Genomic DNA, 27,130 nt, shown 5'->3' with positions numbered 1-27,130 from the left:
TTAAACAATGGCTTAAAGAACGTCACCCAGGGAATATATGAATTAAAGATTTATTTAATGTAATTGAATGCGCTCATATTAGATATTGATATTGCTTTCTTCAGCAAATGTTATTTCATGAATGTTTCTTATTAGATGCTTTTTTTGTGCTTATGTCTGCATACTTAAATGATAATTCAGTTTTCCTTCTTTGTTGCCAACATCCATTATAAAAATTCACGAAAATTTCTTCTTTTGTGGCGAAACCGTTTCATGGTATAGGCTTCGAGCGAAAATTTCGTTAAAGTTTCGTTTCGTTCGATTGAATACGTCGTCACTTCCTCGAGAAAACAAATTTTGTCAAAATTAATTAATATTCCGTCATTTTATTCCTTTTAATAAAAAAATAAGTAATTAAAAAACTTTGTTGCCTTTAATTTATCTAACTTTTCTAATAAGCACTTTATCGTAGGTACAATATAGGAGGTGGATCACTGTTGCCCAAGCAACACAAGAAGAACAGATAAAACAAATAAATTGCACCCATGCCTGAAGTAGGATTCGAACCAGTGATCTTCATGGAACGCTGCCAACTCTTTGACTACCATACAGATGGACGACTTGTTCCGTCACTCTATTTTCGATCTTCTAGTTTTTATTCTAGTTTCGTCATTCAAGTTTACAATCTCCCTTAATGCATTAGGATGAGGTTTCGATTTGAGAAAATATTTTTGTCATTGGCGTTTTGCCACAAACCAAGTGATAATTCTCCAAATTAATGAAATACAGCTCAATGATTACTGGATCTATGGAAGTGAAATTTTTATTTCTGAGAGTAAATACAGGAGAGAAATTTCTTCGAATTTCAATAAACGCAAGTTTTTATATATAAAAGAAAGAAAAAAAGCAAGATGTGTATTTTGGTGCATTTGAAACTTTTTCATTGTACTTTTATTGCATTTAGTTCCATTTTTTAAGAAAATATTAAAAATAAAACACTCTAAAATTGAAAATTGTCGACAAAAATTTCAAAAACATAACAACACAAAACAAACAAAGAGGGCACCATTTCTTTACTCAAAGCTAAAAAAGGGATAAAAACAAGTTTCCAGTCAACTCGCGCATATCTTCAATATATTTACAAAAATCGAGTTTGATATCAAAATAAAACAAAGAAAGGCATTCTAACGCAAACAAAAACAACTTTCTTTTTTCTTTCTATGACATTTTCTTCTTACAAGAGTTGTGAACAAATTTAGACACTAGGCCCGGAAGCCATAAAAGTGCATCATCTACAAAGCTCAATGTTTCCTCTCGCAAATCCAAGAAGAAAAAAAAATGAGCTGAAATTCAGCGTTTGAGGGCAAAACGCAAATTTCTCCAAAATAAAAATAAAGATTTCTGTCTCTGGTAAGTATTGAAAAGGGAATGATACATTCGGGGGGGAGTTGCTTCCAAAACTCACGAAGCCTCCGGGTGGTCCCCTTTTCTCTTTTCAATTTCTTTCACGTCACAATTCATTTTTGTTATTTCTTCTGTAATTTAAGAGTTTTATTTGAAAAGATGAGTTTCATATTTTTCTTTTTTTCCATAAATTATTTGAAAATATCGTGAAGCATATGCTTCGACATTTGATGAGAGTCATAAAAAACTTGCATTGGAACTTAATCATAAGGTCTTAGGGAAAAAGTTTATTTATTGAAATTTTTGTTTTGTTTAAAATGATGTCATCGATTTATTTCTATATATATCCTCGTGGCAAAGTACTTAGTTTGGTTGGAAAAACTTTGAGACTTCATAATATTAAAATAAAATAAAAAACATTGATTTTTATCCCTGAATCTGTTATTCAGCAAAATAAATTTCATACGACTTTTACTGAAGTATACGTTTTTATATTTTGGTTAAATTATTTTTCGTTAAATACAATTTTGAAAATGTAAAAAAAGGTTAAAAATTGCTATTTTTAATTCATTATGTACGAGTTTTAATAAACTGTACGCATTGATGAACATTCGCATTTGATAGATTTCGTTCCAACGCCTCTGTTCCATGTAATAAAATTTAAGTGTTAACTAAATATAATAAGACTTTAAGTTATCGTGTGAGTTATTTATTCCAATAAGTGCGAAAGAAAACATAGGCAAAAGTTTTTGAGACCATAATTACAAAATTATGAAATGTAATTGCGATTAAAGTCTGCGACTCTTGAAAATGTTTTGAGAAGTTGATCACTTGGAAAAGTAGGTCAAAGTAATTAATTTGCATTTTGTAAACTACAAAAAAATAATAAAAACGATTTAAAATAGTTTTTACACTTCGCTCCTGAGCATTGTTAGAACAAATGACAAAATGTAATTAAGAACAAATAACATAATGTTAGAACAAATTTTTGAATTGGTGACCAAAATTATTCCTTGGCACTGTTTAAATTTTATAATTTTAGTTCTGGAGTCATAGACATATATACCACGAAATTATTTTATTATTACAATACGAATAAAAGTTATAAGAATGGATGTAAATTTAATCTTAATTTTCTCTTTCTTAATCTTAATCACCCTTTTCGTACTAAAATTTTTGAACTAACTGAAGGCTAACGTGATTATAATAATCCTTACTGGAAAATCATTTTTTCTTATTTTTTATTTATTTTATAATGGTGATTCACTACACTTTTGAATAAAATTTAAGTTTAAAATCTTCAAAATAGTTCTTATTTTTTTAAATATTTTTGGTAACCCTAATTAATACCTTATAGCGAGTAGAAAGTAATGCAGTTTACAAACATTATGCAGTTTATAATTATTTCCTGCCGCTGAAGTGCCAGGAAATAAAAGTCAAGATTGGCATTTTATAGTTTTATATCTTTTTACTTCCACGTTCTTCCTTTAGGCCTAAGGTTTTACTTTTACTTCCATGTTCTTCGACGTTTTCGAATACCATTTTACTTTTACTTCCATGTTCTTCGACTTTTAGGGCTAACATTTTATTTTAGCTCCATACTCTTCTGCATTTAGGTCTAAGATTTTAATTTGTGCTCTAAAGAACAAGGGTTTAAAATAGAGCGCTGACTGAAAACTTCTGTTAATTTTATGAATGATTTAGAGGAGGCAGGAAAATGGCATACTTGCTTTTTAAAATGTCTTGAAATAGATTTTTCTCTGTTCCTACTCGACGATTCATTTTAACAAAATGGCTTAGCATTTAAATAAAAAGAAATTAGCAATAGAATCTTGTAGATGATAGAGAAATGAAAGTAAGTGATCAAGAAAACTGATATATATGCATGTGATGTAAAATTTAATGACAGAAAAACTTACTTTTACAAAATATTTTGAAATCATTCCATGTACACTTACTACAAAAATGCCTTTAACATTTTAGAAGTAAGAAATTAGACTGAGAAAAATGTCTATGCAATTTTAAAGTAATTGATTATGGAAAATATCAGTGATACGAAGCCAGGAAAATGGCAATTTGAAACTCAGCATACATTTTTAAATGTATATAATAGTTAAATCCAGCATAAAATCATTCTGAGAAACTAACAATAATGGCAATAACTAATCTTTTAAAAATCATAATTTTGCTGTATGATATTAGATTTCCGTGCAATTACTGTAAATTGTCACACCCGGTTTTAGAATCAACCATATACATATTGCCTTTATAAAGATTTTATATTTTGTTTGTAAGAGCAATTTAGTTTAATTACAATTTTAACTTTAAATAAGAAATAAATTAAACTACTTTCAAGTTATTAAAATATCGACTAAATGAGGAGACATTAAGTTTGGTACATATTTTCTGTGAAAAGATATATAACCATAAATTTTAAGTTGCTTTCATAGCTTTAAATAATTCAATATTCTAGGAATTAAGCTCATTTTGATATTAAAAGTTTATGTAGTAAACAAGACTGCATTAGTGGCTAAAAGTTTTCTAAATTGCTCTCACTTAAAAAGCAGCCAAACTTTCGTAATTGAAACAAATGTTTCAATTATTCGGATTTAAATCCGAGCGAAATTCTCTTTTGTAAACAGCTGCGATTAAAATTTTATATGGTGATGCGGAATTCTCTAAATTATTCAGTTTTTCCTTACAAAATAATTTCAGTACATTTGCTTGAATAGTTTTCAAAATTTTATATAAAAATGAAAAGAATCAAAACAGCATTAATTCAGTTAGTCAAAAGCATTTGCATTAAATAGTCCATTAAAACATATAAAAAACTACTTTTGAAAACTCAACTGTGAATTTTTATCAGATTACTGCGAAACGCATTAGTAAAGCTGACTTCATGCAGATTATATGAGACATTTGAAACTTTTCCCCATTAGGGAAGTTTTCGTATGGAATATTTAAATATGAATCTTTCATATCCCTGATTTTCCCCCAAAATGCAATCGATTTTCCCTGTTATTGGTTGCATTGTTGAGGCTTTTAAGTCCCAAGTCAGTGGAAGAAGATAATGCATAAAGTTATAATTACCGTTGGGTAAAGACATTTTCTCACTGAAAGTACTCTACTGGATCTTTTATTACTTTATCTTGAAATTTGCGTTTACGTTAATTCTGTTATTGCGTTCATTTATTGTAATGGTTATCATTTCAGAACCAAAATCCCTCGGATATTTCAGACTCCGATTTACTGAAATATATTGAACATACTTTATTGCGTGAGTGTATGTTTCAAAAGATGGCATTGAATAAAGATGGTTAAAAAGTAACTTGTAAAACTTATCACTCCTGTCTTTTTTTTAAACTTCATGTATTTTTTATTTTATAAAATATGTCTTTCACGATTAAAGTTTAAAAAATTATAAATTAAGAGTGTCCCAGGCACTGCTTCTTAACATTAACTGAATTTTATTTCTACTGTTTTGTAATGTTCCTCCATTTAGTTAGTGTACGAAAAATAAACTAAACTCAGAGGCGCAACAGCCCATAGAGGGCCAAGGCCTACTGTGCCCCTCTCAGTTTTCTTGACCTTGGGCTCTGGGGTGCAAGAGCAGATGCTCCGGTTAGGTGGTCAGCCGAACGCGAAACCCCCAGTGTTTAGTTCCCAAGCATGCTTGGTACTCATTTATTGAGCCACTGAAGGGATGAAAGGCTGAAAGTAAGAAAAATAATCAGAAAATTTTCCTTTATAAGATATTTTAAAAATAAGTAACATCGGAGATAATCGTAACATATCGACACTTTGCATTTCTTTGTAATCCGTAAGATATGTATCATGATCTCTCTTTAATTCGGTAAGATCTATCTTTATGTGTTGTAGCATTTTAGTGAGCTAAAGTAAATGCTATGTTCATTTACCGATTAGCTTCGTTTCGTATCACCCCGTGAACAGTTCTTTTGTCTACATTAAACCATCACGGTAATAAATGTTAAATTATTAGGATGTTAAGGCAACCATTAGAAATTTAACTTCAACAAAAAATAGTTTTAGCGGCATCACTGTTATTAAAATTTAAAGTTTTTATGTATGGAAAAGTCTCTCAATCAAGCCTTTCAATCATAACTTTCAACTAATTATCACAATTAAAAACTGATATCGTTTTCGAATGTACCAGATAAAACAGTTAAGAATGTTAGTTTATTCCTTAAAATTCTTAAGAGAAAAAGAATAAAATTTTATTTCTTTATATATTTTTGAAAATTTGCTTTTGATAGTTCAAGTTAAAGGAATATAAAAGCCTCGAAAAAGTTCCAAAATGAAGTGTAACGTCACACTGTAGTTTTCTAGAATGTTTCTATGCAGGCAATTAAATTATTTTTCTTTACTTCGCTTTATTCTTTTCTCTTTTTCTCCTTTTTAATATTTTCAAACAGTTGAAAGAAAAATATTCAAAACAGAATTGAAGAAAATTTGAAGAAGGACTGAATATAAATAAAAGAAATAATAATTTCAGAAACCATATATGTATTTGCTTGTAAGATTTTTTTTATAAAAAAAAGAAAGCAGTTAAAAAGATATTACTGGAAAGAATCATGGAAGATATGCATCAAATATAGATAAACAGTCAATATTTTTAAAAATTAAAACAGCGGACAATATGATTTTGAACCATAAACCAACTTAGAGTGATGATTTTTGAAAGAATTATCAGAACCGACCAACTTACCCAACTTTTTTCAACTTTTAATTTACACTACAGTTTCTAAAGGTCAACCAAGTGGTAATCGTGCCTGTCTACGAAGTCAATGGCTGCGGGTTTGAATTCCGCTCAAGGAATGGATGTTTCTCGTTATTGAATGTTTTTAATAAATGCGATCGATCCGTGATGGCTATGGGAATAGAGCGTTCGTCTTCCAATGAGGTAAACCGGGTTCGAATCCCAGCTATGGCAGGTCGATATGAATTCTTCATCCGGTTTGCACTGACCACAATGCTGACGTAAAATATCATCAGTGATGGACAGATTATAGGTTTGTGTCCCCTTGCCATCAGGCTTACCGTGGTTGATTTTCGTGGCTTTCCTCTTCATGTAATGCAAATGAGGGTTAGTTTCATCAAAAAAGTCCTCCACGAAGGCAATTTTCTCCCAATACTTGATCCTGGACTCCCTTTCTCTTCCGGTTAGGGTTCAAAATGAAAAGGCTACGGAGTTGAACATTTGTAGTCGTAAACTCAAAAAATTGGATCGGCTGTTCATCGACCGTTATAAAATAAAATAAATGCGATCAAAATCACTTCAGCCCTGTTCCAGCATTAGTAAAATGAACCGGTGAACAAAATGGTACTCATTTAGAAGACCAAGAAAGTGCAAAATATCATTTTGGTAAATTTATTAACATTTACAGCATTTTTTTAAAAAATATAAGATGAATGTATGTTGACGAGATATTCTACATATTTTCCTGGTATTGTTGTTTTTAATGCGTAAAGAAGAAAATGCATGTAATAACACTATTTTTACGAAATTGCTTCCGTATATTACAATTCTCTTAGCTCATCAAATTTCACTTTATTATTTGATTTCATAATAGAGCTTTCTTTCTTTATTTTCATTGTTTATTTTCTCTTAATACTAGAATTTGAATTTCGTCATCATATTCTAGAATAATACTTTTAACTCAAGAATATTCTGCAATTACAGAATGGAATGAGAAGCTCTAAATTATTTTCCTCTAAATTTTCTGAATCACTTAAGACTTGTGGTTCATCGAACTCCAGCTGAATATCTAGATCTTCATAATCTGAATAAGAAATTTTTTCTAACAAGTCCATTGCTTGTAGTGCCGTTATGCATATCTTAGACATGGTGAGCAAGCACAATTTGCAAATGGAACATATAAAATAATTATACAATCACTAGGTAACAAATCATCTAGGTAACAATGGATCAAGTACAATAAATCACCATCAGTAAGGAAAAACTATCAATAGCAAAAATATATATAATATCATTATTGAAGTGTTATCATTGTGTATCATTGTTGTGTTAAGTTTCAACTTTATACAATTCGAATAATACAAAACAGTATAACAACCCCTTGAAAGCCATTACCTTATCAGGCAGTTTTTTTTCTTCTTCAATAGTTAGAATTTCGAGATAAGAGAAAAACACTGAGTATGAAAAAGTGCATATCTTGTCTTACTTTCCAAGTATTCTGTCACTATAAATCTATTATTAGCAACCTGCACATTTATGTCAAAAGAAATTGAACCTAACCACTTTCAACCATTTTTTTCCAACTTAAACATCATTATTTATTTTGAATGAGTGTCATAACACCAGTTGAATGAAGCACATACATCTAACTCAATGAATCACTTGAAATCTGAAAATGTAACACTTTAAATGCCAATGTTCCAAAAATGGAACATAAGGTTTTAAACTAATATTTTGAAATCAAAATTTTAATATAAAATGTTAAATTTGATGCCTAACTTAGGGTTATATTATACATTTAAAATTTGCGATCATTGTAAGAGTGTTGAAAAAATTGGATCTTCGGTAAATTATATTACAAACATTATAATTCAAATTTTATCAAATTTAATGGATCATTAGGTTTTAAACTAATATTTTGGTATCAAAATTTAAAAATTAGATATTAAATTTGATGCCTAACATGGTGTTACATTATATGTTTAAACATTTGTAAATATTCCAAGCTTACTGTAAACATTGGATTTCCGGTAAATTATATTACAGACAGAATAATTCAAGTTTTATCAAATTTCTGAAATTCATAAAAAATTTATTTATGATGGAAAATAAACCAAACTAAATGTAACAACTCTGCATAATGTAAATTTTAAATGCATGAAAACTGATATTATTCCGATTTTAATCGCTCAGTAAATTATGCTCCATTTTTGGAACATTGACATCTAAACGATTGAACTACAATGCTTACGCTTATATAAATGTACTCTGCATTCATAAGTACTACCTTCTATAATAGCGACACCTCTGAAATAACAAACGGTCCATTAAGTTCATATTCTCATTCATTGAACGCTATGTAATTTAAAAGCCCATCAAAACATCCGCATTGAACTTATTATTCTAATTTGGTTAGTTTCATTTTTTTCATTATTCCCAAGAAAATTACTTCGAAAATAAAATACAAGCATTTTTTTTGCGTGAAAAAGAAAATGCTTAGTTTGACAATGGCTCATTTAACAAAGGTTTCAAATAAATTGTTTAAAGCATTCCGTCCTTCTATGTTATTGTTTCTAAATCATTTCTTCACAATTATCTGAACGATTGTTATTTATCAAAGCTTTCTACAGCTAAAATAACGAACTATTTTTTTATATATATTTTGCACCTAAAAATGTATTAATTCAGTTAGTTATTTTGATGCATTTTATAACATAAGAAACAATCACGCCATAGATTCTTCAATTAATTTCTAAATTCATTTTTCAGTATAGCAAAGATTTTTTTTTTATATTCAGTCTAATATTTATTTAGTTGTGCTTAAATTTATGAGATTTTTCTGCACTCACAATGCAGTGACCCCGCATTACAAATCCCGCTACGCTTGGAACGACGAAATTACGTAAACCGTTAACTTAGATATTAAATTCTAAGTCTTAAGCCTTGTTTTGATCTTGAGGAATTAATATCAAGAATGTAATATAAAGGAATAATATCCAAGAATTTATAACGGTGCAGTAATATCCTTAAAGTGAAGGAGATCTATTGTTGTAATTCCTTTGTTCACGCTAAGATGAATTGTAATTTCGCTCAGAATGCCTAAATTTTAAGAAGTTCATATACCACTTAAAATATGGTAGAATGATGATATTAATTTCAAATTCTACGTGTTATTTTCAGAAATTAGTTTTGTGCATTTAATTAATTTGCCCCTCAGCATTTGGATGATCTGTAGAAATATATTCATTTTACTTAGGAATGAATGTAATCCATTGTAAGAATTTTATAAATTCTTAACAGTTTATTACATTTAGATTAAACAACAGTGATTTAAGTGGTTTATCTTTCATTTTGAATAATAGGAAAGTTAGTAACTGGATCAATGTTTCAAGTATGTAATAAACTTAAGTTTAATTAAGAATCTTGCATGAATCTTATGGTTTTCAGGATAAATTTATGCGTGTTCTATTATGCAAAATATTAGCATTTCAATCTCAAAAGAAATATGTAAAACACAACTGGTTATATTACAGGGTATAGTAAAATTCTATAGAAAACATGCTTTTGTATTCAGTGAAATTAGATTTCCTTGAAACTAAACCGGTAAGATAAACTTTTCAGTAAGAAATCATCATTTTCTCCAAAAGAACCGTAAAATGAGATTATTTTTGTGACAAGTGGGGCAACTTTGTGACGCTCGTATTTTCAGAAATTAATTAGCTTCCATTGCAAAATAAAATACATTGTTTCAATTTTTTTGTCATTCTCAGTGACAGTGACTGTGATTTCTTGAATCAGATATCATTTTGTGCTACAATAATATTTTAGTTTGTTTAAGGCGACAGATTAATGACCCAAAGTTATCCCTCAGAAGAGGATAACTAGGCGATGCAGAAACATTTGCAGTTTTTTTTAAATTTTTGTTACCATTTAGAACTATTTTTTACTAAACATCACTAGTAAAATGTTAAAATTATCTTTTTTGCAATTTAAACTGACTATCCCTCGAAACTAAAAATATGTAACAAAGTAACCCCATTTCAGGGTACCGAAAAAGAAGAGATTCGAGATGTATTGAGCGTTTTAAACAGTGCATTCATTTTGGAAATTCAGATCACGTGGAAAAAAATTCAAAACTATTTTGAAGAAGAAAAAAAACGTTAGCTTGCCAGCGAAAATTAAAGGTGAAAAAAACTGAATAAGAAAAAACTGGGTAGCCGAAGGGATTGATGGTATCTAACAGAAGCAAATATATAGTGGTTATATATTTCCTAAGCGGAATGAAGAGACGATTCATAAGAAAGAATTCCTTTATTTCTGTCACTATTATATAAACTTATGATGGTTTCTCTAAAAAACTGTTCTCCTTTAGTTGTTTATTCTCCTGTTCATGTTATTAGTTTCACATAACTCTTCATTCGGCTTGGAAATCTATCCTGTCATTATTTTACTTCTTTCAGTCACCGCCATTGTCTTCAGTTGCTGCGGGTTTGAGCGCTTTGTTTTTCTGCTTCACTTTTTTTCTCCTTTCTTTGTTAGCACTTTTTTTTGGTTTCCTCCTTAAAACGTGGAGGATCTGCTTCGAATGAGTGATCTGCTTCGAGTAAGTGAAGCATGTCGATCTTATTTACTTATTAAGAAATGGAGTTTTTCAATTGGCAAATGAAGAATTCATGCTAGATGCTTATAATAGCTTATACTAGATGATGTCACAATTTATTAAGTTCACTTTATTTAAAAAGAGTCTGAAATTAAAAAATAAATTTTTCATCAAAATCTAGAAAATTTGCTTAACATGACGAACTTAATTAGATAGCATTCTACAAATTTCGAACTCCTTAAACTAAAATTCGCAATACTTACCATTCAAGAGAAACAGTATTAAGATTCTATTCAATGCAATTTGTATATCGAGCAAACTTTCACGATATTAAAAATCAAGGCACGGCGATATTATGCTTTGAAATTTTTACCAAATTTGTCCAAGGTTGAATTTACCTAATGAAGTCAAAATTAAAAGTTGCTTTAGGATTAGATATTTGGCCTAAAATCTTTTATTCAGAAATCTTTTCCACTTTTTGAATTCAAATAAAGTTCTAGATAAGGTTATTTTTAAAATAAATTAAAAAGCAATTTTTTCTATAATTTTAAACTCTACATTATCGCAGTTTATAATGAAAGTGCTGTAAGTGTTATAAGACTTGAAATATTCTTTCTAGTTTTTGAAAGAAATTGAACTTAGCTGTAGTTTTACAGAGCAATTAGCGTGACTCAAGAACTTTCCGACAAAGTTATTGGCCTGCCAAAACTACTTTTGATATTTTTATGTCTAAAAACGCATTACCTGGCACGTAAGGTGAATACATAATGTTAAATTAAGAAACAGCTTTATATCTGTTAAAAATGCTGCTGGAGTTTAAATTTGAAAACTTATTTTAATAATATTAGGAATTACATTAACAATCACGTATATATTAAATGACTGTTTTCACACTGTCGTTAATATACTTATCAAACAACTACCGTATTAAAAAACAACTGTCTTGTTAAAAATAGATATATTTCTATTCGTGGACATATAATCCACGGACGTTTCATTCTTGTTACTTCCTTCCGACTTAAAATGTTTAAAAAGTTGCATTTGAGCTTTATATAATAATGCATAAGTTTTAAACTAAATTAACCAGTGTATTTAACAAAATTGTTATGTGTTCACTTTGATTACATTTTTTTAATTTTTTTTTAAATTACTTATTTTCATGCTTTTAATTTAAAATTAAAATATATAAAAAGTGAAAATTGCGCATTTACATTCAAGTTCTTATTTTGAATTTCTTAGCTTGTAAAAATTTTAAATTTTTAAATGAATGCATCTTCACCTTTCTAATCAAACTATGAAGTAACCTGTCTTTGAAAAAAAAAAATTATAAAAACGAAAAATAAAAGCTGCTCAAAGAATTTTAATTAGTAAAAAACTATAATCAACGGGTAGTAGCTATTAACCCTGATTAACGACTACCAGTTATTAAATCTCTTAATTATATTAACTGTTGTAACTCTAATCAATTATTAGTAATTATTTTTTGTTCACTAGTCAGTTCTAGTTAATTGGCAGATATGTTTTTAAATAGTGATTAATAATTCGAATATTAAAAAATAATCTACAATAATCAGCTATCATCCCAGGGGTTAATATAGTTTGAAGCTCTATAATTTCAAGACAAACAGAGTTAGCACTAGTGTTTGCATTACACACCAGATCCCTTTACTTACTGTTAAACATAATATCCTTTTCCTGTTGGCACCCTCACCAAGCTTCGTTAGATTTGTATCCATTCAGCTGGGTGTGAGCTTCAAGCTGTCACCGAATTTACCACAGGTCCTTTACACGCTTTTTTTCTTTTTTTTTAAATTTAAATGGCCGGCACAAAACTCTCGTTCTTCGCCTTAGAAGATGTCGGAAATCTTGCTTATTTAACGTAACCCGGTGGGCACATGTGACATAGGTGAGCAGCATTATAGTTCGTTCACCAGGAGTTGGCACTTGGCTCTACCTTCAGCACGTGTTATCCGACGATACTATTTCGCTATTTTCGGGAGAAGGATGTGAACTATCCTAAACAAAGTTTGCTATTTGGTGATCGTATGACAAAATTATTTGTTTCGCAATCTTTATGGGCATTTGTTAACATCAAATATTTCATAAATTTGATGATATTTCTCTCTTTTCTGCGGATAGTTTATCCTTTTTGAGATAGTTTGCGGCAATATATTTAATTAGCTAGAGTAACGAAAGGTGTAATAGCAGATGATAAAGCGAAGTAAGTGACTGAAAAAGAATTCACTGTTTGCGTTTTGTGAGCATTAAGGGTTGTTTAAATTTTAAGCGCGGAGACGTTTCCTTTCTTACTACCGCGCTGAAAGGAACTCTTTGAGCGTGGAGGGGGAGCCAATTCCTGGTGAACGAACTATACCCACGCCACACTGCCACAGATAGCCGCTCATAGGGTACTGAGCCCTTTCATAGCCATCATCATTCACATGTTACACTACGCATCGCACAACACAGGAGAGCACACAGAGATAAACATCCATGCCATGAGTGGGATTCAAACCCACAACCATTGGTTCGCAGTTAGGCACGCTAACCGCTCTGCCACCTGACCGGTTTAAATTATAACGGATCATCACAATCCGTAAACGATTATTCGAGTTACAAAGCTGAGCGTATGCATTATTTTTATTCGCTCACTTGAACTACTTTTTCAGAAAGTAACTTGATTTGAACTTGAGATTAGTGGAAGCAAAAGAAAAACATTGAAATTAAGTCTTTTTATTTAAATTTGTATTATTAATTGGTCATTTTTACTAATTTTTAACTAAACTTGAATAAATTATTAGATGCGTGTATTTTTACATACTTCTTATATCTGTATTAGTAAATGCATACCATTGTCAATAAATAAATAAAAAATTAATATCGTTAATGAAAAAAAAATTAAAGTCATTTTTCGAAATTTCTTACATAATTTTTTTTTACACTTACGTCACAACTGGGTACTTTCACTTGAAGACGAAGAAGATTTCGTCATACCTCAAAAACTTTCCAAGCAAATTCAAAAGTTTTTTTGCCCACAATTATAAAATTTCCGTATAAAAAAATAATAAATAACTGTTAGTAAATATTTATTCTTTTCATTTTTATTATTATTTTATTTAATTGTAAGGTGAAATTTTTTTTTTACTTTATTTTTTGGAATATAATTTGGTATATTATAAAAAATAAGCGAAATTTATTTAATAGTTCTTGAGAATCATATTTTAAAAAATTTCGTATTTTTGACAAAATAAATGCTATAAAAGAAAACACAATAAAATAAATGTAAGAAACAGAACAAAGATTTAAAGAATTATTAAATAATATCAATTTATCATTTAAATTTGAATTCCTAGATACCTCTGAATTAGAAAATTTAGAACTTTAAATATTTAACCTTTAAAAAATAACAAATAGAAGATAGTTAGGGCAGTCTTGATGATAGTAATTTAAAACTTCAATTTCTACAAGAATTGACGTTAATAAAATGAAGTTGAAATTGTATCTCCAAAGTTTCTCAGCACTTTTTCCTGTTCCTTTTAAGACTTTGTTTATTACCTCATTTTAAGATCCAAGTGTCCGAAAAGACTAGCTTTCTGATTTAGTATAACCCATAAAGTTAGACCACGTGTTAAAGTGGGTTTTTATTCCTTTGTCATTGTGCAAAAATGGAAGGGAGAATTGATGTGGATTTTACTTTTGCTTCAATGGCACAGTGGGGACAAAGCATATTTATAAGACCCCGTTAAGAGACAGTAAAAACAAAATTGTTAACAAATAAGAAAAATGTAAGCAAAAATATTACGTAAATGTAATACAGTATAGAATTACAATAAAATTCCATAAAATGTAGCATGGGCCCACTTTTTTTTTCTTCAAATGACTAAAATAATAAGCAAATAGAAATGCGCCAGGATAACGATAATAATTAAACATTTAGCGTCCCTTTGTGAGCAACCGTTTGATTTTGCAATTACAAAAATTTAATAACAATTACCTATACGTGTATCAGTGTTCGCTGCACAGCCTTGCAATAAAGTTAAAAGATTTCTAAATATTCAATATTTAACCATTGTACCAAATAAAAAAAATTAGAACTTTCCCCCTTTCGAAACTGATGGGAGATATATGACCCATCAGACAATCTGGGCAGGCTTTTAGACTAAATACAATCAATTTTAACATTAGATTTGCACAGAAGTTTTTTTAAATTTCCAAAATTCTGTTTTAATAGCAGCATAATAGCTTTGAAGAAATCACATGTTTTTGAAGATTTATGCTTCACTTCGTGGGAAAAATAATTGAAACAGAGCGAAGAAAAAGTAAGTATTATACATAGTATTATTTATTTATGGTATTATTTATTCCCTTCTACGTTGTTTTGAATCATAATTTGCATGAGTCTGAAAGTTTATAATTTTATTATTTGCCACAGTTGGGATGCTGGTTAGACAACATATGTCCCACTAAAAAGACTAATGGGGCATCAAGGTCCCTAATCTTATCTGTAAGAAGTAAGTCCAGATTTGTCTTAAAAAGAACTTTTTTGTAATATTATCAATAATAAGTATATTGTATTATTGTATTGCCAAAAGAAAAACGCTCGCTGGAGAAAAAAAAAATTAGAAATCAGTTATGAAAGGTTCAAGAACTATTGCTTTTAATAGTGTGTATGTAAAGTAATGAGTAAGTAAAACGAAAGAATTTGCACACAAAAATTAAACATTTTTATTTGTGTAGCTTGTTCCCGAAAGAGGAAATTCGGTAGGGTTTGCAGTTTGGTTGCTGACCATTATACTCAGGATTTCCTCATAAGCACTCTGATAGAGCTCTCATAGCAGGATAAGCTCTAAGGATTGAAAATCATCAATAAGTACACTACTAAATTTCCTGCTAAAATTACGGTAAAATAGTATCTTTTATTTTAATTATAACAGTCGAAGAACAGCTGATCCATCTTTGAGTTTACGACAACCCATGTTCAACTCGGTAGCCTTGTGATTTTGTACCCAATTCAAAAGACAAGGGAACTTCTGTATCAAGTATTGGGAGAAATTTGCCTTTGGGTAAGACTTTTTGATGGAACTATCCCACATTTTTGTTATGTGCAGAGGAAAACCACGAAAACCATCAACGGTTAGCCAAAAGGCAATGTGAATCTAACCCATAATCCGTCAACTACTGCGGATCATATATGGCAGTACTTTTACTTTCGTTACTTGTACCGCCGGTACAAGTAAAAAGTACGTACTTTTACTTGTACTTCGTTACTTTTTAAATTTAGTACTTTTACTTGTACTTTCGTTACTTTTTTAGGGAAAAAGTACAAGTATTTGTAACGGAAATATCGAATGAAATCGTTACTTTTTTCTAAAACTCGGTAAGCTTTCTAAAAAAACAAAAAATTAAATTTAAAAAAAATGCTTATGTTTTTTTAATTTATAAAATTAATGTGCAATATATATGCATTCACAGCTAACTTCGTGTTTAAATACCTTCTGTTTCAACTTATACTGCACATTCAATTATTTTTTACTAGCTCAAAGATCACAAAGCTATCTGAAACCCCGTGTTTGCTTTGTTTATGTTTGTGCTTTTAAAACGCGTTTCTAAAGAGTAAAACAATTTTAAATCAATGGTAATTTAAATAAATAAAAATAATAAACTAAAAATTAAAATCAATAGATAAAATTTCTTTTTCGTGCAAATCCATAAAAAGTTTGATATTAAAATTATATTTGATTTTAAAATTATATTATACGATTATATTATAAAATTATATTATAATATTCTTCCGAATTTAAAAATAAATTAATGTCCATAACTTTCAAAATTAAAAATAATTAAATAAATAACAACAATTTTGCAAAAACATTAAAGAACATAAGAATATTATTCAATAAAATTTTAGGTTACTTTGAATTTTCGATTTCCTAGAAATGTACTTTTAAATCGTTACTTTTTTTGTTTAGTACTTGTACTTTTACTTGTACTTTTTACTCGTTACTTTTTAAAATAAGAACTTTTTACTTTTTACTCGTTACTTTTTTAAAAAATACTTGTACTTTTACTCGTTACTTTTTAAAAGTAACGTTGCCATATATGCTGCGGATATTTTACGGTAGCAATGTGGTCTGTGAGAGCTGCGTGCAGAATTTGTATAGGCCAGCTATAGTTGGGCCGCGTCCCAATGATGTGAACCAAGTCATTGGGAGACGAGCCGGTAAAATATTATATTGGGGATAATTAGCGTTCTATCACCTGAGCCGCCATGGCTCTGGTAATATATTATAGTAATTTTTTCAGTGATATTTATTTCATTTCAGTGATTCAGTAAATATTACTGTAAAAATTAAGGTATATCAGATTTTTTGTGGTGTAAAATCTTACAATTAAAGCTAGATTTTTCGGTAATAAAGTATTGAAATCATGATTGCTAGTATTTTTTTATACCGTCCTTTTATCAGGAACTTTTTACAGTGCACATAATAACCTAAACTGTTCATTAAATCTAAGAATATAAAGAAACATACCATTTAAGGAAATATTACGGAGGATATTATTAAACAAAAATTTTTGCGTTTTAGTTTAAAATAATGGTTCAATTTAAAACCGTAAAAATGTACCAAGAAATTTGCATATAAAAAGAAAAAATATTCAAAATATATTTCAGTTCCTAATATTCAATTCTCTTGAAGAATATAGGGATGCATGATTCTTCCCTTTAAGAAATATTTCCTAAGTGAACAAGCTAATGAAATAGAATAATAATAACCTCTAGAGACGAAAATGTCGTAAGTAATTATACTAATTACAAAATAAACTGACACTGAAAAAGTTTCTTCTTCCTTAAAAAGTACTTTTACATTAAAAGTTAATTTTATCACTGGATATAAAAATACTAATTAAATCTTCATTAAGAATAACTTCGTTTTTTATTTAATTTCACAAAGTTTTATTTCAGTTTAGAACTTATTTTATATACCTATAATTTAGCTTATTCTATAAACTTATCATTGTACTTATCAACTTATCAACATCACTTATTCTATAAATGTTATATAAATTTTAAAATTAAAGGAAACCTTTTTAGTAGATTTTTCTACCCTGTTATAAATTCTCTTTCTTTTAACTATATTTTGCAATTTAGAGCAGTTTTGGCGACAAAACTGCTCTTCTCAGTTTTTTTTTATCCTATTTATAAACGCAAAGTTAAAATTCAGTTCCATCAGTTAAAATTCGAGTTTTTATCATGCAATTTTGTGATTATTATTATATTTGCTATTACTCTTTCATCAATAATGTATTGTTTTGAACCTCGTATAAATAAAATTGTGACTAAATTTTATTGCCAAGTTGGAAATCTTCTTGATTGTTATATTTTTTAAAATACAGTTTTTTTGAAAATTAGTCATTTTTGTACGGGTGGGCGACTATAGTTTTGAACGTTTCTACACTATAAGTTAGTTGTTTAAGATGAAAGTAGTTTAAAATGTTTCTTCATAGTGAGAAGAGTTAAGAGCGTTCGCGTTCTAATGAGGTGTCCCAGGTTCGAGTGTCAGTGGTGACTGGTTAGGCATAATTATTTCACACCAGCAACAAAATTGTTTTATAAAATATTTTGTTAAAATAATAGGGTTTACTTTTGTTACAATGACGGAGTTTTCTTGAATAACAATATTTATCTGTTTTAGAAACAAGAGCTAGATTTTTAACAGCAGTATTTTTCTGAGAGATAAACAGTTTTATACTGGCACACAAACAGACAATTTTTTTATGTATATTTATAATTTTCTACAATGTAGCTCAATAATAACATATTATATATTTTGAGGAAGCTTGTCTAGTTTGTACGTACTTTAAATAATCTATATTAAAAAATAAAAGATATTTTTTTAAATGAAAATTTATAAGGACAAAAAAATTTTGATATTTTTGATTATAAGGTTCCTGGTTTGAGACCCACATTAAGCCTTATATTTATTTTCAACATTTTTTGAAATCTTTTTTAAGAGTTGAATACATTTTAAGATACCATATTGGTTTCATTTTTGTTCTAAACAATTTTTTTTTCAATATAAAGTATATTGTAATTACATTAGATCTAGACATATTTATAATTAATAATTTAATGTTATCAATTTTTTTAATTATAAATTCTAATTTTTTTTAAAAAAATTCTGTCATTGTTAAATAATTTTGATAATAGTATATTTTATCAAGGCATGATCAAAAAATATATTGTTTAATTATAAAAATGTCTTTAAAATTACAATTTAATTCCCCTAATTTTAGTCAATTTATTTAAGCTTTCTTTAATTAAAGGAACGTAAACAAAGTTATGCACCATTACTTATAAGGTATAATCCTCATTTTTATCTGTATTTTTCGAATCATGTTCTAAAAATAAAGAATACAAAAGTGAAGATATTCGCAGTTATAACGGAAAAGAAAAAAGCTGAATTACTATTGAGAAGGATGGATTTAAAAAAGCCAAAACCTGTTTAATTGTCGTAAGAAATTTGAAGAGGTTAAAGATGTTCCTGAACAATACTTTCAAGTTTTATCAGGCAATCAAACTGGATTCAATAATTTTTCCATTAAAGACTTTATCAGATTTTAAAAATGCTTTTATGCTTTTTCCTCAAAACACTTTCTTTTAAACATTACTTTGTAGTTCTTAAATGTATATTTTTTTTCTCAATTCTTAGTAGAAAATGTTTAGTTATGAAAAGTGAAACTTTTAACTTAGCTTGGCTTAACATTTAAAAAGTAACAATAAACTAATATACAAATTACTATAAGCATTAAATCATTTTGTTGCACAACTGCTGGCTATAAATTTTGCTAAGTATTCATTTTGTAAAAAAAATGAGCTAAATTCTTCTTTTTAAATCTTAATTAACCACAAGTTAATAGTATTTCAAATAAAAAAAAATCCTAAAAACTATTTACTTGTTTGTGGAATCACGCAATCATGATATTTATTGGCTACAAAATGCTTTTCGTGTGCAAGATTTACTCTTTCGTTCGTTTTTCTAGTGAATTTTTTTCTCTTAAGTTTTGAAATGTCATTTTTTAGCCCAAATGCTTTCTAGATAACATTAGTATTTCAGAATTATTTCTATCTATAAACTTGTAATGACTGTGTTCTCAATTAGAGTTTGATCATGCATTTATTAAATTAGCTGTTTTAAGAAAATCTGTAATCTTGCATAAATAAAAAAACAATTACATTTACTCTTTTATTAAATATATATTATTTAGATGAAATGATTATGCTTACTTTATGTTTCTGATGGTATTAAATACAAACAACTTGAAAAATTTTTGTCTACGTTTTTTATTAGCATTGAATATCTGAAAATGCTTAATTAGCTGTTGTAATAATCCTTTTGTAAAGGAATTACCCTCATTTTGAAAAGGTGGAAATAGCTAATTCTAGTTATTCTGTTTTAATAATTCTTATACAATTTTATGGTATAAGAATTGACCATTATTTCATTTATGAGGAAAAGTGTAAACAAATGATTTTTTTAAGAATAATATTAAAATATTTAAATATAACTGCTTTGTGCTGAGTCTTATATGTACCTCCATGCATATGAGAAAAATAAAAATATTTTTGTGAGGTAAATTTTGGAGTTAAATGATCAACATGACGGACCGGACATCCTTACATCCAGTTAGCTGGTCCGTGCTGATCTTAAGGAAGGAATGAACTTCAGACGATCACTGGATATAAATCCCCAAGAACTTAATTGTTCTTCTATTTAAATTAAACTGTCATATAATAGCCAAACACATTTCTATCAACATATGCTAATGAGTAGCGGTGACTCAGAGGAAAGAGCACTCGCTTCCTAATGAGGTGACCTGGGTTCGAATCCCTGGGGTGGCTGAGTGATGTGAATTCCGCACCCGACTCGCTCCTAACACAATGCTGACGTAAAATATCCTCAGTGGTAGACGGGTCATCAGTTAGAGTATATTTGCCATCAGGTTAACCGTGGTGATACTGTCGAAATGCGGTTTAGTTCTATCAATAATTCCTTTACGCAAGCAAATTTCTCCTGATACTTGATCTAAGAGTTCCAATGTCTGTCGAACATTGATAGTCGTAAACTCGAAATTGAGTCGCCTATTCATAGACGGTTATAAAAAAAAATATCAAAGCTTAAACCCGTCCCACCCCCATCAGAAGGCATCCGGAGAATACTGTAGACTCTAAGTGCACGCACGTGACCTCTCAGTAAAAAAAAAAGAGGATTCAAAAAGGTAGGCTTGATGGCGATCCATGGCAACACCAAAAGGCCTCAAAGAATTTAGTAAAATCTTAAAATTAACAAGAGTAGTTACTCAGAAAATAGAATTTTGGAGTTGGAGTGTTCAAACATAATAGACGAGGCATCAAAAAAAAATAAAAACATTGAAGAAAGGTAACAAACATACTGTGATGATGAAAAGTACAAGAATTTGTCCAAAGCCCATGAAAACAGATACAATTTCCGAAGGAAGAGTTACGGCGAGGCAGCCGTAAAGAAAAGTTCACAAACAAGAGGAAACTTGAAACATGAATAGTTAGAAAATTTTACGAAATTTTGAACAATAAATTAATCGAGAATTCGAAAATAATTTCTAAAGAACACAAATACAGTATTTGCGATGGTTACAAGATAAAAATAAATAAATAAGTAAATAAATAAATAAATATATAAAATAATAATAATGATAATAATAAAAATACTATTAGCATACCGAAAATTGTTAACAGGAGATACAATTAATTATTAAAATGAAAAAAAAGTAAAAAATGCTGATATAGCCGCAGTAACTCAAGGGATAAAGCGTTCGCCTCCCAATGAGATGACGTCCCATGTTCCCAATTGAGGGATCTTCCGGTTGATACAAATTCTGACTTCCGGCTCGTACCGACCACTGTGCTGACAAAAAATATCCTCTGTGGTAGACGGATCAAGGGTTAGAATCCACTTGCCGTCGGGCTAACCGTGGTAGGGTTTCATAGTTTATCTCTCAGAGTTACGTAAATGCGGTTTAGGTCCACCAAAACGTCCTCCACGAAGGCAGCTTTGTTTCAAGGCTTGACCCAAGGCTTGACCAACTTCTGTGTTGAGTTCTAAATTACAAGGCTACGGATTTGAATACTGATTGTTGTAAACTCAGAATTGTGTGGGCTGTTCTGGTCATAACTGATTATAAAACAAATTAAAGTAAATTTAATATTTTTTTGAATTTCACTTTTTCGAGGAGATCATAAATTGAAATCAAAAAGTTTAAAATTTTTTTATTTTAAATAATTTATTTTTCTTTAAATTGTATCTCCATTCCGGCAACAAGAGAGGAGTATAAATTAAATTCTCAGAACCTAAATTTCTGATCGATTTCTTTAAATAGATTTAACATATCACGCAGAAAAAAATAACTTCGCAGAAAAAAAATAGCCTCTAAACATTTCATGAAATCATAAATAGTTTTTACTTTCTAAACCAATTTTCAAACAAATTATATCAAGGAGAGAATGAAAGAGAAGCACTTTCACAAATCGCTTCAGTGGTAAAAAAAAAAAAATTCCGTTCGTTTAAAATACTATTTGTACATTTTTTTAGATAGCGTTTTTGGATTTTGTAAACAATTACTTTAATGCTGAATTTCAAAATTTTCAATTTGAAAAGAAATATAGAAATATTTTTTTTCGTTATATTAAATTCAGATAATTTTTTTTAATTTTTTCCTTTTTCTTTGAGAATAGAAATAGAATATTTTATATTTACGTGAAAGTATTCAATACAAAAATTATGAAAAGAGTATTTCAGAAAACTTTAAAAAAAATTACGAAAATTGAGATCTAAGCCAAGAAACATTCATAATTTATAAAAATGCAATGAAGGAATTTAACTGGAAAAATTTTATACACTGATAAAAAAGTATGGTCAAAACTACTGGGATCAAACTATACTAACTACTCAATGGGAACAACAAGCACTTCGGTAATTTTTACCGAAGCCATTTCGTAATGGTTTTAGTAAAATTAACAATGGAATATGATTTTATAATGTGTGATGAAATTTGTTGAATTTGATGAAATTTTGTATTTTTATAGTATCTTTAGAGCATGGCAATTTTTACCGAATCACTTAGGTAATAATTTTGGTAAAACTTACAGCAAAAAAAGTTTCTTCAGTATTTGATAAAATTTGGAGAAAGTGGTAAAATTTATTAATGTAATTATGTAATCTTGAGAATGGCACAAAAATTACGTATTTGGTTAAATTAAACTTTTAATTTTTTTGTATTTTTTACTAAATGTGTGAAAATAAGAATCATAACTTTGAACACCAACGGTATCTCACCCATTGCGGTGGTCCTGAAAGAGTGGATACCACCTCTGGATAACGCACTAGGTCTGCTCATCGGCAAGACTGATTGTGCAGCTCATTGGAAGAAAAAAAAACTTTGAAAACCATAAATTCTAGTACGCCGTTCTAGTATGAATATAAAATTACTAAATGAGTGATTTAAATACCGTGTATTTTTTTCCCACAGAAATATCATTACCATGCAGTGCGGTAGTTTTGCCCGCATTTTTTTCTCCGCGTAAAATGTACAGCTTTGATACAGTTTTTAATATTAAAAAGCTTATAAATGTTAATTTGTTCGAAAAAAGCTGCAACACCTATAAATAAAAGCAATTTTTTCAAGTAATATATGCCTTCATATAAGTTGCAACATTTATAAACAGATTTTTTTTTCTCTGTAAATGCTGCTGTATTTATAAAAACGAAATTTATTAGCCAAAAATTTGATTTTTATTTTTTTATTATTTTTTTGGAAAGGAAGGAAACTTTATCAAAATTTCTTCTATCTGAGCCGAGTATACAAGTTTTTATATATCGAGTATACAGTTCAATAAATGATAAATATTTATTAATAAATGAATAATATAAATGATAAATATTTTTTCCATGGAATTGTATTTGGATAAATGAATTTTATAATGGTGCGTGAAAATGTACAATTGGCTTAAAATTTTCTTGAGATATTTCGAAATTAACAAAATTTGAAATTAACGTAAATTAGATACCTTGGACAGCTATCCTGACCAAACTATTGGAATCATATTTCCCAGATTGCGGCTACTTTCCATGTTTTGGGGTACAAATCTGAATCTGTCGAAAAACAAGTATGTTTATTCAGAGAAAATACGTTTTTGTATCTAATTTTATTACATGAAATATCATCTGCACTAAACAATTAACATATTTGAGATCAAACCTCGAATCATGAAGAATGAGACCTGAAACGTAAAGATCCGATCATTAGTTAAAAAATTATTATTTTCGATTGTTATTGTGCTCACTGTACGTACATGCATTTTAAAACTTTTTTTTCTTTTCAAAATTTTGAAATATTGCTCCCAGGAACTAAATATTTATTAATAATTAACGTTAAATTATTTTTAATAATTATTTATTTTGCATGGTTTGCATAAGTAAAAATAGATTTGAATCTAAGATTTAATATAGTATTGTATTATGCTTATATAAAGCTTATCATTAAATTTTTTATAAATATTTTTTTATATATATTTTTATAGATATTTTTTTATATATATTTTTTACACATATTTTTTATATATATTTTTTTACATATATTTTTTTATATATAATTTTTTATATGTATTTTTTTGTATATATTTCTTAAATTCATTTTTTTCCTAAATGATTTTTTTTAATCTATTCATCATTGTATTTAAATAGAACATAATATAAAAACATGCATGTTTGCTCCTCATTTAGGTGGAATTTAAAATTTTTTTTTACTTAGTTAAAACCAGAGGTCCACGTACGAGTACCTAAAATTATTAACCTGTTGACAGTATAATTCATATCTTCTTTATCTTAATATAACTTGTAGCATTAAAATAAAAATTCGGATCTGCATTATATTCCTTTATTGTTCGGTAGTATCACGTTTTAAAATTGAAAAAAATTATAAATTAATGAAAAGTTCACTAATTTCAAAGAATTTCGTTTTTATTTAGTTTGATCAAAGAAATAGTTAGCATTCAATTATAATTTTAAAACGCGACATTAAAAATTTTCTAATGAGTATTTTCCTTTTCTTAATTTTTAGGTACAATTTGAAATAAATTTATTAATGAAAGAGCTATCTATTGTTTTTAAAATATTCGAAGGCGAACAAGTATAATATGTATTTCATAATTATATTTATGTTTGATTTTATAGACAAAAAACGTGGCGAAGAAAATAAATAGAATAACTTTCTTATAAAGAGAGTCGTTAACGTTTTCATTATAATGTTTGAAAGCTATTTATTAAAAATTTTGATATTGTTTACGTAATATCTATCCATGACTATTGAAGCAAAATCTTTCGATAAAAACTTTTGATTTTTCGAAATACGAACAAGCAAATTTTTAAATTTCCATCTATTAAAGTAACACTCTGGCTGATTTAAAAAAAGTATTCTAATCTATTTTGAAAAGAATTTTTTTTTATATTAATGTAAAATATAAATTTATAAATTAATCTTTAGATATTTCATAAATATGAGATTAATGCAAGCAATCTTTTCGCTACTCTGAAGCTATACAGAATCCAATTTAAAATCATTTGATATTACATTTTTTTGATATTGCATTCTGATTCCATCATTTAAAAAAATATCCTCAAATTAAATTTTTATAAACTTCCCTTTTAATCTGACAGAATAACTAATAAAGATTCTTCATTCCTTTTCAATATTATTCACAGTCTTAAATTAGTTTAAACAATTACAATTATTAATTTCTTTCGTACTTAAAGACCTTAATATGTTGTGAAAAACTTCGAAATATGTTATATCACAAGAATTGAGCATATGAATGAATCCAAGCCTTTGAAAGAATCCATGAATAGCAACTAGAGGCTGGAAGCGTCTGGGGAAAGTATGACCAGATTTGCGCTCCCAGAGAAATTAATTTCAGTGATTACATATTAATTAATTAATTAATTATTTGTAGCATAATATTGATTAATTTACCACTTAAAATATTAAATGATACCTAGCTTCAAACCAAGTTAAACCATAATTTAAAATACATAAGACAGGAAACTTAAGAATATAAAAGCAACCCATGAATAAAACAAAGCCATGTGATTTAGGCGTCAATAAAGATATAGAAACGCCTATACTACTGTTTTGATTATATAAATATGAATTTTACTGTGATGTGCCACGTCACACTTTCGCCGAATCGTTTTTATCTTAACTGTTTTAGCTCAGTTTTGTTGTTTATTATTCGCAAGGAAAATACTTTAAACGAATGAGTTCAGTTATCTTAGTTTTTGTTCTTTTAACCGCTGTGGCATTTCAACCTTTAAATTGATCGATGGATTCTTTTTAGAAGGATTTTTTGTTGAACTGTACCGATAAAGCTGTGTCTATCTCCCGCTTGCTTTCTTAGCGACACTTTATGAATATTTTCCTTCTGAGAAGGTGGTCTCTTTTCAATGGAATTTTTAAAGTCCTTTTTTAGCTTTCGTCTTCCACTGTGAATATGGGCATATTTACCGGAATACTTTTGGAAAACCTTCAAGAGTACATTTAAATTTTTAATGCAGGAATCAATTAATAATTCTTTCATCCTTTTCTGAGTCAGTAAATGTTTTGGAAAATTTAGACACACAGTCTGAAAGACGGTACTTGCTTTCTCCTCTTGGCTATCTCCTTTCTTAGCTATCAAAGCATGTTTACGGATTATATTAAATTTCAGATGTTTTGATTTTTTGCCCAATCTGGCTGCAAAAGGATGATATGTTTGCTTGGTAGGAATATCCTCGCTAGCTAGCTGTTTTCTTTTGCAAAATTATTCTCCGAGAACTAACTTCTTTTCATACTTGATGAAATCTAAATTTCAAGAAAGTATGAAAATAAAATTCCTTGTAAAAATCGAACAGCAGGAACCGAAATGAACGTGGGTTTAATTCTTCTGGAACGAAAAATTGTTGTAACATCTAATCTTCCATTTTTAAGATTTTGAACTCTTTGCTTGATTAGGATCAATCTTTAAAGAACTATTAATTCCTTCGCAATGTATTTATAATTTATTATGTCTGTATTTTCTAAAAAAATCAATAACCATACCACACTTAAACAATGTTTAAGCACAAAAGAGCAGCAGAAATGTAACGAGACAAACACGTTGCAATATGAAAAAAAAATGTTTAACCAATGGAGGATGAGAAACAAACTTGAACAAAATATTCAAAATTGGAAGATAAGAAACAGATGGAAGTAGGCTGGATCCACATCTCATTGAGGAGAAAGCTTCACTACCTTGTTCAAAAATAACTTTGACGTCAGCAAATGGTATTCATACGTCCTACAAGCGAAATGTTTCTTTCAGTTAC

General features: G+C 28.6%; 1 protein-coding gene and 1 long non-coding RNA gene across 5 annotated transcripts in view; one reads left to right on the top strand and one right to left on the bottom strand.

Moving 5' to 3' along the window:
* LOC107456823 (uncharacterized) overlaps nucleotides 1-1,083 on the top strand; it is a 63,490-nt gene extending 62,407 nt beyond the window's left edge. Inside the window, exon 3 of the long non-coding RNA XR_011636745.1 lies at nucleotides 452-1,083. This is a non-coding gene — a long non-coding RNA (uncharacterized lncRNA). The remainder of the gene's footprint in view (nucleotides 1-451) is intronic.
* LOC107456822 (dopamine D2-like receptor) overlaps nucleotides 1-27,130 on the bottom strand; it is a 412,581-nt gene that overhangs the window by 173,803 nt on the left and 211,648 nt on the right. For 2 of the 4 annotated variants that reach the window (XM_071180682.1, XM_071180683.1), the window contains one exon: nucleotides 23,800-23,884. The exons of the other annotated variants lie outside the window; for them this stretch is intronic. The gene's annotated coding sequence lies outside the window, so the exon portion shown is untranslated. The remainder of the gene's footprint in view (nucleotides 1-23,799; nucleotides 23,885-27,130) is intronic. 4 annotated transcript variants of the gene reach the window in all.

This window comes from Parasteatoda tepidariorum, chromosome 5, assembly GCF_043381705.1.
Source record: "Parasteatoda tepidariorum isolate YZ-2023 chromosome 5, CAS_Ptep_4.0, whole genome shotgun sequence".
In the NCBI taxonomy this organism is placed as follows: domain Eukaryota; kingdom Metazoa; phylum Arthropoda; class Arachnida; order Araneae; family Theridiidae; genus Parasteatoda; species Parasteatoda tepidariorum.
The sequence above is the reverse complement of the archived record's forward strand: the minus strand, read 5'-3'. Positions and strand labels throughout refer to the sequence as shown.